Source organism: Psammomys obesus, unplaced genomic scaffold (genome assembly GCF_907164565.1).
Source record: "Psammomys obesus unplaced genomic scaffold, mPsaObe1.curated_primary_1811, whole genome shotgun sequence".
NCBI lineage: Eukaryota > Metazoa > Chordata > Mammalia > Rodentia > Muridae > Psammomys > Psammomys obesus.
The window spans coordinates 1,934,052-1,946,099 of record NW_026596101.1 but is presented as its reverse complement, the minus strand read 5'-3'; the positions used below and the strand labels follow the sequence as shown (position 1 = coordinate 1,946,099).

Sequence of the window (12,048 nt, the reverse complement as noted above, 5' to 3'; positions counted from 1 at the left end):
TTTGGAGAAAACTGTTCACACTTCCCAAAGGCCATTCTTGTCCTGCTACTCTTTGGTAAAGTTGCAGGAAGGAGACTGGATAATGGCTTTTAAAAGGATTAAGTTTAGATACTATTTCACAAGGATTGTGTGTATCTGATTTTTCCATCAAGTGCTCATCCTGTAGGAAGACATGATAACCTGGCCAGGAGATCTCAGGCAACTTCTTAACCCCTCTGCCTTAGGTGTTTCAATCTGTAGAATAAGGGTCACAATAATAATTCTTCTCAGGATTAATTTTTTTATTAAAAATTCTCAAGAATAATTAATAACAAAGACTTACATAGCTCTGATTGTTTACTAAGTACTATTAGTAATAGTTCTAGCTGTATAATTTGTACATCATGCTTATCAATTCAAGCAGAAAGCACCATGCAAGGTTCCAATGGATATAAAACAACCAACAGTTCTACCCAGCTATGAGACTTATGAACCATAGCCAGAAACAGCACAGCACAATAACAATATAGCAGTGACACATGTACCTTGGCAGTAACAAACAGATCTCAAATTAGACTTAAAACCTGCTGAAAAATAGGAGAATTATGACTGGCACTGGAAACCTAGCCAATTACCCAAAACTAATGAAGTCATAGGTCTTGAAGGAGAAATTAACAACCACTGTGTTATTAAACCAGCATAATCCCTAACTACATTCCATAGAAGAATGTTAATCCAGTAACATGGCTACTCTGGCAAGGAATTCCATCCAAAGACCTAGGTCTATGTGATCTGTCTGGAATACAGACACACACTTAGAATGCACCTTAATCCCTCTGGTTGAAATACACACCTTTAATCCCTCTAGGCAGACACACCTTTAATCCCTCTAGTTGGAATGCAAACACACCTTTAGTACACGCCTTTAATCCCAAACAATGATGACTAATTGAGGGACAAAATGATGAATCGGAGATTTGACAGAATAAATGAGAGATAGGATATGCCCAGTACTCACGAAAGCAAACAAGAATGAGAAGCTACTTAAGAGCAACACAGAAAGAGAATGCACAAGAGAGAGAGTTCATGGAGACATCACAGTAGAGTTCAGGGAGTATAGTACAACACAGTTTGGTTCCTGCAGTTCAGAGGCAGTTATCCCTAGCAGAGAAATTCAGTGAGAAGCAGAGAGATGCCAGTTTGAATCACTCATCTTGGAGAGGAGTTTTGAGCCAGAACAGCTGAGCTGAACCAGCAAGCCAGAGTTCAGAAAGAACTAGAAAGAGTGAGCTTATTCAGCAGTAACTCCCATAGGCTGAAAACATTCTAGGCCTAGGTTTGTAGATGGACGCTGGAAGCTGCAGTCTTCAATATCCAGGTTTGCAGAAGACTAAATTGCATGAAGGCTAGAAGCTTCCAGGCATAGGCCTAAAAGCTAGATTTAAACGCTCTGGGCTCAGCCCAAACCATGTATTCATAAAGCTTGGGTACGGCTCGGCTCTCATTCCCTCTCTGAGCAAATAAAAACATTTACAACATTCTAAATATTTGTCCTTGTACTGAAGTTCTCACACCTCATCAAGGAAACTTCTTTTTGCAACACATACAGGTTGTTAAAGAAAAGCACAACCCATCAAAATGCAAGTTGTGGAGCCCATTCCCAACTGGTACACCTATAATACAACACCTGAACCTAAGGCTCAGGGGACATTGTGGAAGAACGGGGCAGAGGATCGCAAGAGCCAGAGGAACAAGGAATTTTTCTGATATTGTGTTGCAATGTCAGAAGCTACACAAATGAAGTCTCACCAACACAGTAGCCTAAACATGACTGGAACAAAGATGACACCAATTGACATGCTAACATGATGGCACAAAGCTCAGGAGGCCTTGATCCTACACAAAAATCTACAAGCAACCAAGGAATGCTGAAAGCTAGAGAAATAGTTTTTCCCAGAGAAAAGCACACCAGTTGGTTATCCAATACTAAATGGTCAGCCCTGAAAACACATACATACAAGTAACATCGTACAGACTAAGCAAGCTATGTTATATATTTATGTAAGAGCAATTGAAGAAAAAGAGGCCATGAATTTGAAACAAGGAGGTATGTACAAAAGAGGGTTTGGAAGGAGGAAAGGAAAAGGATAAATGATGTGATTATATTGTATCATATTATTGAAAAATTTAAATTGCTTTAAAAAATTATAAATCATGAAAAAGTCATAAATATTAAATTTTCTAATAAACAAAACAGTCATTGAAAGAAAAAAACTTAATCTTTTTTAAGTTATTTTTTTTATTAATTACAGTTTATTCACTTTGTATCCCAGCTGTAGCCACCTCCCTCGTCCCCTCCCAATCCCACCCTCTCTCCCTTATCTCCTCCCATACCCCTCCCCAAGTCCACTGATAGAGGATGTCTTCCTCCCCATCCATCTGACCCTATTCTATCAGGTCTCATCAGGAGTGGCTGCATTGTCTTCTTCTGTGGCCTGGTAAGGCTGCTCCCTCCTCAGGGGGAGGTGATCAAAGAGCCAGCCACTGAATTCATGTCAAAGACAGTCCCTGTTTGCATTAGTAGGAAGCCCTCTTGGACACTGAGCTGCCATGAGCTACATCTGTGCAGGGGTTCTATCTCCATGCCTGGTCCTTGGTTGGAGTATCAATCCCAGAAAAGACCCCTGTGCCCAGATTATTTTGCTTCTGTTACTTTCTTTGTGGAGATCCTGTCCCTTCCAGGTCTTTCTATCTCTCCCTTCTTTCATAAGATTCCCTGCACTCTGTGCAAAGTTTGGCTATGAATCTCAGCATCTGCTTTGATACTTTGCTGGGTAGAGTCTTTCAGAGACCCTCTGTGGTAGGTTCCTGTCCTGTTCCCTGTTTTCTCCCTCTTCTGATGTCCATCCAGTTTGCCTTTCTGAGCGAGGATTGAGCATCTTACCCAGGGTCCTCCTTCTTGCTTAGCTTCTTTAGGTGTATGTTTATCCTATACTATATGTCTAATATCCATTTATAAGTGAGTACATACCATGTGTGTCTTCCAACCATTTGCCTGCAAATTTCATGATTTTCTTGTTTTTAAATTGCTGAATTGCATTTGTATAAATTAGTAAATGTACCACAATTTCTGTATCCATTCTTCTGTTGAAGGATTGTTTCCAATCTGGATTGTTTCCAGATTCTGGCTTTTATGAATAAAGCTGCTATGAACATGATTGAACAAATGTCCTTGTTGAATATTTGAGCATTTTTTGGATATATGCCTAGGAGTGCTATAGCTGGATCTTGAGGTAGCACTATTCCTAATTGTCAGAGAAAGCTCCAGATTGATTTCCAAATTGGTTGTACAAGTTTACATTCCCACCAGCAATGGAGGAGGGTTCCCCTTTCTCCACAACCTCTCCAGCATGGGTTGTCACTTGAGTTTTTCATCTTGGCCATTCTGATGGGTGTAAAGTGAAATCTCAGGGTCGTTTTGATTTGCATTTCCCTGATGACTAAGCATTTCTTTAAGTGTTTCTCTGCCATTCAATATTCCTCTATTGAGAATTCTCTGTTTAGCTCTGTACCCCTATTCTTAATTGGATTACTCAATTTGTTGCTGTTTAATTTCTTGAGTTCTTTATATATTCTGGATATTAGCCCTCTGTCAGATACAGGGTTGGTAAAGATCCTTCCCCAGAAAAGACTCAATCTTATTGCTGCATGATATTGTCACTGAATGTCTCAGAAACCAGTGCTCTCTTCCCTTGCAGTTTCCACCCCCTCTCTCATGACTCCTCCCCAACTTGAAGACTGCAAGTAATAAAAACTAAAGCTAAAGGAGCTAGAGAGATGGCCAGTGGTTAAGAACACTTGTTCTTGCAGAGGACCTGGTGGTTGGTTCCCAGCACACACATAGTGACTTACGCTCTCTCTTAGACTCTGAGGGCAACAGGCGCATGCGTGGTTCACATACATATACGAATGCAAATTTTCTTCAGATTAATATATATATATATATATAAATATATATATATATATATAATTATAATCTTAAAAAAAAAAAAAGCTAGGCTAGACAGTAGACAGCGTTGGCCTGAGCATGGAGTCTGGGTTTGGTTACAGTTCCACAGCTGAGTTAGTTATGCGTTAATAAAGAGAAGATGAAAAGGTTAGCCCCCCCCCCCCACAAGTGGAAGCCTCAGAAATCACATGTGAAATCTGTGTTGTTTTTTTTTTTTTTTTAAACTGAAGGAACTGTGGCTTCCAGCAGAGAAAAAAAATTTGCCCAATGCTAAACTGTTATGAGCAATAAGTGTGCCTGCCTCTAGGTCCACTGGAACTAAGCAGAGTGACTTCACAGGCTTTGCAAATGGCACCCCATTCAGGCTTTGTAGCCTCCGTTTCTTCAGAAAGCCTTCTCTTCTAAGGCCATTCTGCTTTGTCCACACTCCTGAGTGCCAGGCCCTTCAGAAATCATATGCTCCAGATTAGTCCATTACTACCGATGACATCTGACAGGCCAGGAGGCTATTACACAGTCCTCCCCTTTATCCTAAATGCCATGCTTCCATTAATGTGCCTGGAGAACAAATTGGCTTCTGTGGAAGTTCCCATTGTGTGGACTCACTTCAACCGAAACCTCAGGCTCTCTATGGATGCTGTTGCTAAGCAACACCTTCTTCATCTCCACCCTCTAACATTCACGGTGACCAGCACATAACTCAGTGGCTGAACCTGAGAGAGGCTCGGATTGTTTGGGGTTATCTACCTGCCTTGATCTACAGGATGAAGGAAATTGGGCATGGTAACAAGAGAATAGGAACCCACAGGGTGACTGTCCACCAGCACTGACCAGGCAGGGCCACTGCCAGACTCAGGATCAACCTGGCACAGTGCTGACTGAATACAAACTAGTCTTAGGCCACCAAACATTTTTCCCTCACCTTTTCTTGGAACCAACATTTCAGTAGTCCAGTTCTGCCCATGCTCTTATGAGTCTACCCTTAGAGGGACATCAAGAAAACCGCACATGCTCTGAAGTTAAGGGGAGAAAAGCAGATTGAAAAGTGGCAGAGACATTGCGTGATGTAAAGGATCATAGAAAAGATAACAAATTGTTAGTAGTGGCTAGTTAGTGCTCCCTAAGGGCTAGACTGGTGTTAGGTAGGAGATCGCAATTCTGTTCTACACATTTCAGCATTGTCTCAACATGGGCATTGAGTTACTTGAATGAATAAATGGAAGAGAAGAAGACAAGAAGGGAGGGAGGAAGGAAGGAAGGAAGGAAGGAAGGAAGGAAGGAAGGAAGGAAGGAAGGAAGGAAGGAAGGACAGGCAAGCCAGCCTCCCATTCAGCAAAGCATGAATTACAGGGCCAGTGAAGGTCTAGCTTATACCCAATGTCTGGAAGTGGCTGCTCAGGCCCCCATTCCATCTCTGGAGCTGCCCCTCTCTGCTCCTTGCCTTCCTTGTGGTGGAGGCAGCGGGGCTCTGAGCAAGCACAAGCCCTCACTGACATTAGGAGTGGCACCAAATCCACCAGCCTCCCTGAGCCCTGTGCATTGTTCCATTGGGAAGAGTGGATGCGATGAGGGGGTCTGAGTGCCTAGAGTGGTGCCAGACCAAAAGGATTCCATACTATTATCTCCCGCTTCTGTGTGAAGCAAGGGCAGGACCTCTGCCCAGCTTCCAACCTCCGACTGCTTCCTGTGAGCTTCCCTCCTTACTGCCATGCCCAGGCCCTCATAGTCAGGGATGGACAATCAGAAATAATGGCCCTCTTTCTACACCTTCTAAACTTCTGCAGTGTCCAAGGCCTGTCTGCCCCAAGATTGTGAAGATGAGCTCAGTCAGGAAGCTGCCAGTTTCTTATCTATGCATCCAGTGAGCGAGGTCAACAGGTGCGGGAACTGCTTGCCCAGAGGAAGCGGTTTTGGTGTGGATCTAGGGGTAGGGTAAAGAGTAGCAGGCTGCCTCACATCAGAGAATTGCAGAGAATCTGACCATGGGAAGCTAGCCAAGCTGACCTAAGGAGAAGCATGATGCCCCCTCTCCGGAGAAATTGTCCATCCGAGTGGCTGGCCATTCTCTCCATACCTCCTCCAGATCCTGAGCAGTCCTGGTTCACCACAAACTTTCTTTCCCAGTGGAATCTGGTCCACACCACTGCAAGGCAGCAGTGACAGCAGGTTGGGCTGTGGGTGGTCTGGGACAACTGTCCTGCACACTTTATGGACCCACCATCCTTTCTGGTAATTTCTTTGAGTATTTTGAAGTGCTTGTTCGCAGGGATATGAAATCATCTTGGGAAGGGGGGGGGGCAGCAGCTAAGGGCCTGGAGGACTATACTTGGGAAATAATAAGCCCCAGAACAGGTCCCCAGCGAAGGCTATTCTCTGGATATCTCTTTGCTCTGTTTCTCAGCCCTCATTCAAAGCACAATCATTCTCTATAGTTCTTTTATTTGGGAGGGGGGTCATTGTTTTTGCTTTTCAGACAGGGCTCACATATACCAGGCTTGTCCAGAATTTACTTTATAGCCCAGGACGGCCTACAATTTCTGGTCCTCTTGCCTCCATCTCCCAAGAGCTTAGATAACAAGTATGCATCACTGCACACCACATGGATTTATGCCCTGCTGGGTATCAAATCCAGGGCTTCAGACATGCTGGCTAAGCCCACTCTCTGTTATTCTAATGAGCAACTACAAACTCTAGTAGGTTGAGAGTCAAGAAGAAGCACTTGCGTCAAAGCCATGAAGCCTGACAGGCATCAGCTTGGGCTGCTGCCCTGAATATACAGGGCATGGCTCCGTTTGCTTAAGTGAAAGAGATGAGCTGATGCTGGCACAAGGGACAGAGCAGGACACCAGACACAGGCCAGAGAGCAAAGCTGCCTGAGGAACCTCAATGGACAAATAGTCTATGATTCACCAGGAGCTGGTGACTCAAAGTCTCAGAGACATTAGCTAATTGTGGAAAGGATTACAGGCAATCAGTGATGGGACCGCCCTCTCCAAGCCAATGTCACACTTGGACATCAGGAAACCTAAGGTACACACTTGGCTTCGACCTCTACTGTAGCCAAGGATAGCCTTTAACTTCTGATCCTCCTTCCTCAATTTCCTGCATAGGGGATGTCAGACAGGCACCATGATACTCTGTTTATGTGGAACTGGGTATTAAACCTGGCGCTTCATGCATGGTAGGCAAACACTCTACCATATGGACTACATCCTCAGCCCATTATATATATATATATTAGGCTTTATGCTACATAAACCTGCAAAATTCCAAGGATATAGCTATAACATAAAACCAAATCCTGCTTTCATAGAATTGATATTCAGCCCAATAATAAAAAGTTTGTAGACTCAGAGTGATACTGGGACAAAAACAGACATTATGGCCCATGAGAGTGACAAAAGTGGTCCAGAAAAAGTCCCTCTGAGAGATACCGTCCTGGCTGCTGAAGAATAGGAAGAACCCAGCCTTACCAAGAACTATAACAAAGGCCCAGACAACAACTATTGCCAAGACCCTGAGGCCAGTGTGTATGCAGTAGGTCTGAGGAACAAGAGAATAGAGCTGCAGCATCACGTGTAGACGGAAAGTAGGAGACAAAGAATGAAGGTGGAAGATTAGAGGCCATGGTGAGGAGCTTCAATTTTATTCTAACTGTAGCAGGAAGAAGTCACAGGAGACTAGAGGTCTGTTCCACACCTTCCCCGGTGGTTTAAAAACAGCATTTAAGTTGTTGCTTTAAATTCTCAGGGTCAGGATATAACCAGGCCCCAATGGAACAGCTCCTCTCTGTTCTACAGAATGACAGTGATTCCTCCCTTCCGCTCTTGGCTTCTCCTCACTCTACTTCCACCCAAGCTTTGCAGAACAACTGGCCTGGAGAACAGGTTAGACTCATGAGGGAAGGCAAAAAACAGGGTTCTGGTTTGCCATGCATTTCATGAGTTCTAGAAAACATCCCCGGTGAGAGATGTTGTGGGGCCAGTCAGGAAAACGGTTCTGTAACTCAGAGGAAAAGCACAGACCTGAGATGTTGTCAGCAGAAAGGCACTCTGTAAATTACTGGGAAGGAGGACGGAGTCAGGCAAGTGGAAGATGCAGGCTCTTAATGCCCTACCACTTAGCAGGACCATAGAATAGAGAGAAGTCTCCCAAAAGGTACACAGAAACTGTCAGTGCCACCAAGAAAGAAAGAAAGAAAGAAAGAAAGAAAGAAAGAAAGAAAGAAAGAAAGAAAGAGAATTCAGCAGCAGGTGGCAGCAATAGCAATTGCCCCGAGAGGCAAGTGCTGTAAAAGAGAACAAAGTGCTCAAGAGAGAGTCTTATTTGGAGTTTTCCAGAACAGCACATGTGACTATGAAACACTTCCGCTAGGAGAGAGGTAACTGGAGGAGATAAGGCCTTGAATAGGACAGGACCTTGGGTGAGGCTGGCCTCTGGTGGGAGCAGGGGCAGGCGGGCAGGTGTCGAACACAGGGGCTCAGGGACGGAAGTGGGAAGTGTCCTCTGGCTGTCCGTTTCCTTAGTGAAGCACAGGGTGAGGTCATCTATTCGCCAGGGCCAGCTGGAGGGAATATGTGAGGGAGGTTTGAGTACCAGTAGCAGATACAGAGATATGAAGAAGCAGCCTGTGGTGGGAAATCAAGTGGCCCAATACATACATTTTCCCCTTTTTTAGCCTTAGTATAATAAATGTCAACAAGTAGAATAGCTGAGTTATATTCTGGCCATATCACTGTCTCATCTGTTTCTCATAACAACTCAGGGAAGAGAAAGTGGGGATATTGGCACTAGCCCCAAGAGACACATTGCCTGGACGGCTGGGTCTCATCGAAACTGTCTCCAACCCCTTCTTCCCCAACCCCGAGCGGCTTCCTCACAGTCCCAAGAGCATTGCCAAGTCCATGTCCTTGTCTTCTGGACTTGACCCCAGGTCTCTGTGCCCCGTCTCATCTTCACTGAGCCTTGCCTTTGCCCAGGGGAAATGTTCCCACTGCCATTGGCTTCAGGTAGTGGCTGATAAGTTCTCCTCTGAGCTTCCCTCTTTTTCTGCTTCCTACTCAACCAAGCGCATCGGAACGTAGGACTATGATGAAAATCTCTGGTTTAAAGTCCAAGCTCCAGTTCAAGTTCCGAATGCATTTATGATCTTGGCAAAATTACTGATCGCATTCAACCTCCATTTCTTTCTGAGAGAGAGGGGATTCTCCTGGAGACATAATGTCCTTCTCACAGCTCCCGATCCACAAGAAAACACCGCACACACGGGAGCTGGCATGTTATTAACAGGGAGCAGCTGAGAAGACTCAGTTTACATCGGGACTTTACAAGGGGGCAACATTTAAAAATCTAAGAACCCAGCTCAGGCATGGTGCCACACACTTGGAACTGGAGAGGCTGAAACAGGCTTATTGGAAGTTCAAGGCCACCCTGAGCTGCATAAAGAGACCTTAGCTCCATTTTTTTTTTTTTCTTAAAATCTAAGAAGGCAGAGAAAGGTAGCAGCACACTGTTAGGGCTATGTAGGGGAAGCCGGAGCCACTGTGGGCCCTGAGTTACTCACAGCAGGACAGACGGGCTTGGTGGTCACTCTGCCGCTGGAGCTTGTTAGAAGAACAAAATGCCCCATCTCACTGCAGACAGGAGGACTTGAACCTGCTGAGGGTGGAGAGTGGGCATTCAAGGGAATAGAATAGGATTCTGGAGCTGTTGAGGCAGCTCAGCAGGCAAAGCCACCTGACAGCCTTAGTTTGATCCTGGGGACCCACAGAGTGAAAGGAGAGAACCAAGTTGTCCTCTGACCTCCACACATGTGCCATGACATGAGTGTAACCCCACTACGTAATGACTGGCTGGCTGGCTGAATGAATGAATGAATGAAACGAATGAATGAATTTTAACAAAAGTTTTAAAATAAGGATTCTGATTCTGAGCTGGGGTGTGGTGAAGATTCCCACAACAAAATAAAGATGATGGCACACACATAACATTGAAACTGAGAAAACCCATCAAATACTGTAAAGGAAAAGACAGCAAAAAATGACTAAATACAAGAAGTGCCGGGTTCCTAGCCCTCAGTTCACACAAGAGAGGACACAAAGCAAATCCCGAGAGATGCTGGGGAGGACCAATTTCTACCAATGCAAAGAACCCTTGAACACAGACAGAAGAGGCACAGTCAGAAACCAGAGCACTTGTGCTGGAGTTGGTGTTACAGAGATATTCTCTTGAAAAGCAATTTTTTATTCTGTTTTAATAGCCTTAAAAATATTAATGTTTTGCTCCAACAAATTTATTTTACTTGGCAATAACAAATATTCAGTAATAACAGTAAGGCAATAGGCTAAAAGAGGAAAAGTAGTTATCCCAACATTTTCATAACAACGTCAGATTAGAAGCAGCCTGAAAAACCTAAAAATAAAGAAATGCGTAGATGAACAATGGCAGATTAAGTTGATATTGTGCAGCTGTAAAAGTTATTGTGAAGCATTAGGGAAATGTTGCAGGAGAGAAAGGTTCAGGGTACGCCTAGCACCTAAGACCAGACTTCACTGGGGACCAAGCTAAACACAGCTGTGCATAATCTAAGCACGGGACGAGAGTGGCAGGGCCCCCTGCCTGAGCAGAGGCTCACACGCCGGGAAGCAAGATTTCACACACGTCTTTTCTTTCTGCATTTCTCTTCCTCTTCCTCATGTGCTCTCGTGAATAACTGGAGGCACAAAGCGCACGTCTCCTCTTGTGTACCTTTTAGGAGGTTTGGCTCGACTCGTATTATTTCCAGTGAACTTCCCTACTAACCTGGTAGCCTCGAAGCAAGCCTTCCTCTTTGGCTCCGAGGCCAGCTGTTCTCTCTCTCTCTTTCCGGAGCCAACTATGAACTGTCCCCTTTAAACAAACACATTTTTGTTTATTTAAAGAAACAAAATTAGAAGAAATTATAAGATTACAAGAAAACAAAATTACAAGAAAACAATTATGAGAAAACAAAAACAAAATAACAGAAAAAAATACAATAACAACAAAATGTTGCTGTGTTCCTTAATCCTATAATAGCTTTTCCATAACCTGTTAACCTTTTTGATATTTGCCCGGTGAAGGGGCTAGTCTACAGTTTGAAAGCAAGTCTGTCTTTCTGTCTCTCTGTCTCTCTCCCACTTTATCATAGTCTATTTGTTGGTGAAACTGGATCTTTTCTAATACATCTCCTACAACCTAGATTTTTCTATTATTTCTTCCATCTTCCATATCTTCTGTATATGTCAGCATGATTGACAGGTCAAATCTAGCCCGTGGCCTGTCTTTATTTATAAAGTTTTATTGGAACACAGCCACATTCGTTTATTTACATATTGTCTGTGGCTGCTTCCAAAGGTGTCGTAAAGGAGCGAAGTGTTCACACCACAGAACCTGTGGTCCACGACACCCCAGCTATTACTGTTGAGAGTTTTTGTGGAAGAGATTTGTTGATTCCTGATCTGAACACTTGATTAAATTCATCTCTAATCTCCCCCAACCTACGTCACAGGTGGCATTTGTGGACTTCCATGGAGAGTGAGTAATGACTAGCTATCTCCTTTTTTTTTGCAATGTTAGCAGCTATTATTGCTTAGAATGGAGATCCATTAAGCCATTAGGGGCTGTCAAATAGCAACATTCTCACTCAGCCTGCCCGCTTAATTTATTAGCTATTATGCTTCTGCAAACAGAAACTTTTCGTTACCTACTATTTAGTTTCCTAGAACTAGTGTTCTTATGGAAATTAAAAAAAAAAAAACAGATAAAATGCTTAGTTCTTTCCTTTTATTTAAAATGCTGATTCTTTAATTTAGTAAGGGTTTTTAATTTTTAGCTATCTATCTATTTGGGTCTGGTCAAAGTGGCTTTATTAGAGTGCCAGGATCACAATAGGACTTAGGAATTTGCATTGGGGCCCTTCTTCTTGCCAAAGGTGGGCACGACATTAACAAAGCGCCAAGTTGTACTGCATTTGCCACTTGACCCAGCCTGTCGTCTTCTTCTTCTTCTTCTTCTTCTTCTTCTTCTTCTTCTTCTTCTTC

The 12,048-nt window shown here is 43.7% G+C and overlaps 1 pseudogene; it reads right to left on the bottom strand.

The window, feature by feature from the left end:
* Positions 1-11,902: 11,902 nt before the first annotated feature.
* The window catches only part of LOC129692197 (FAU ubiquitin-like and ribosomal protein S30), a 688-nt pseudogene continuing 542 nt past the window's right edge, over positions 11,903-12,048 (bottom strand).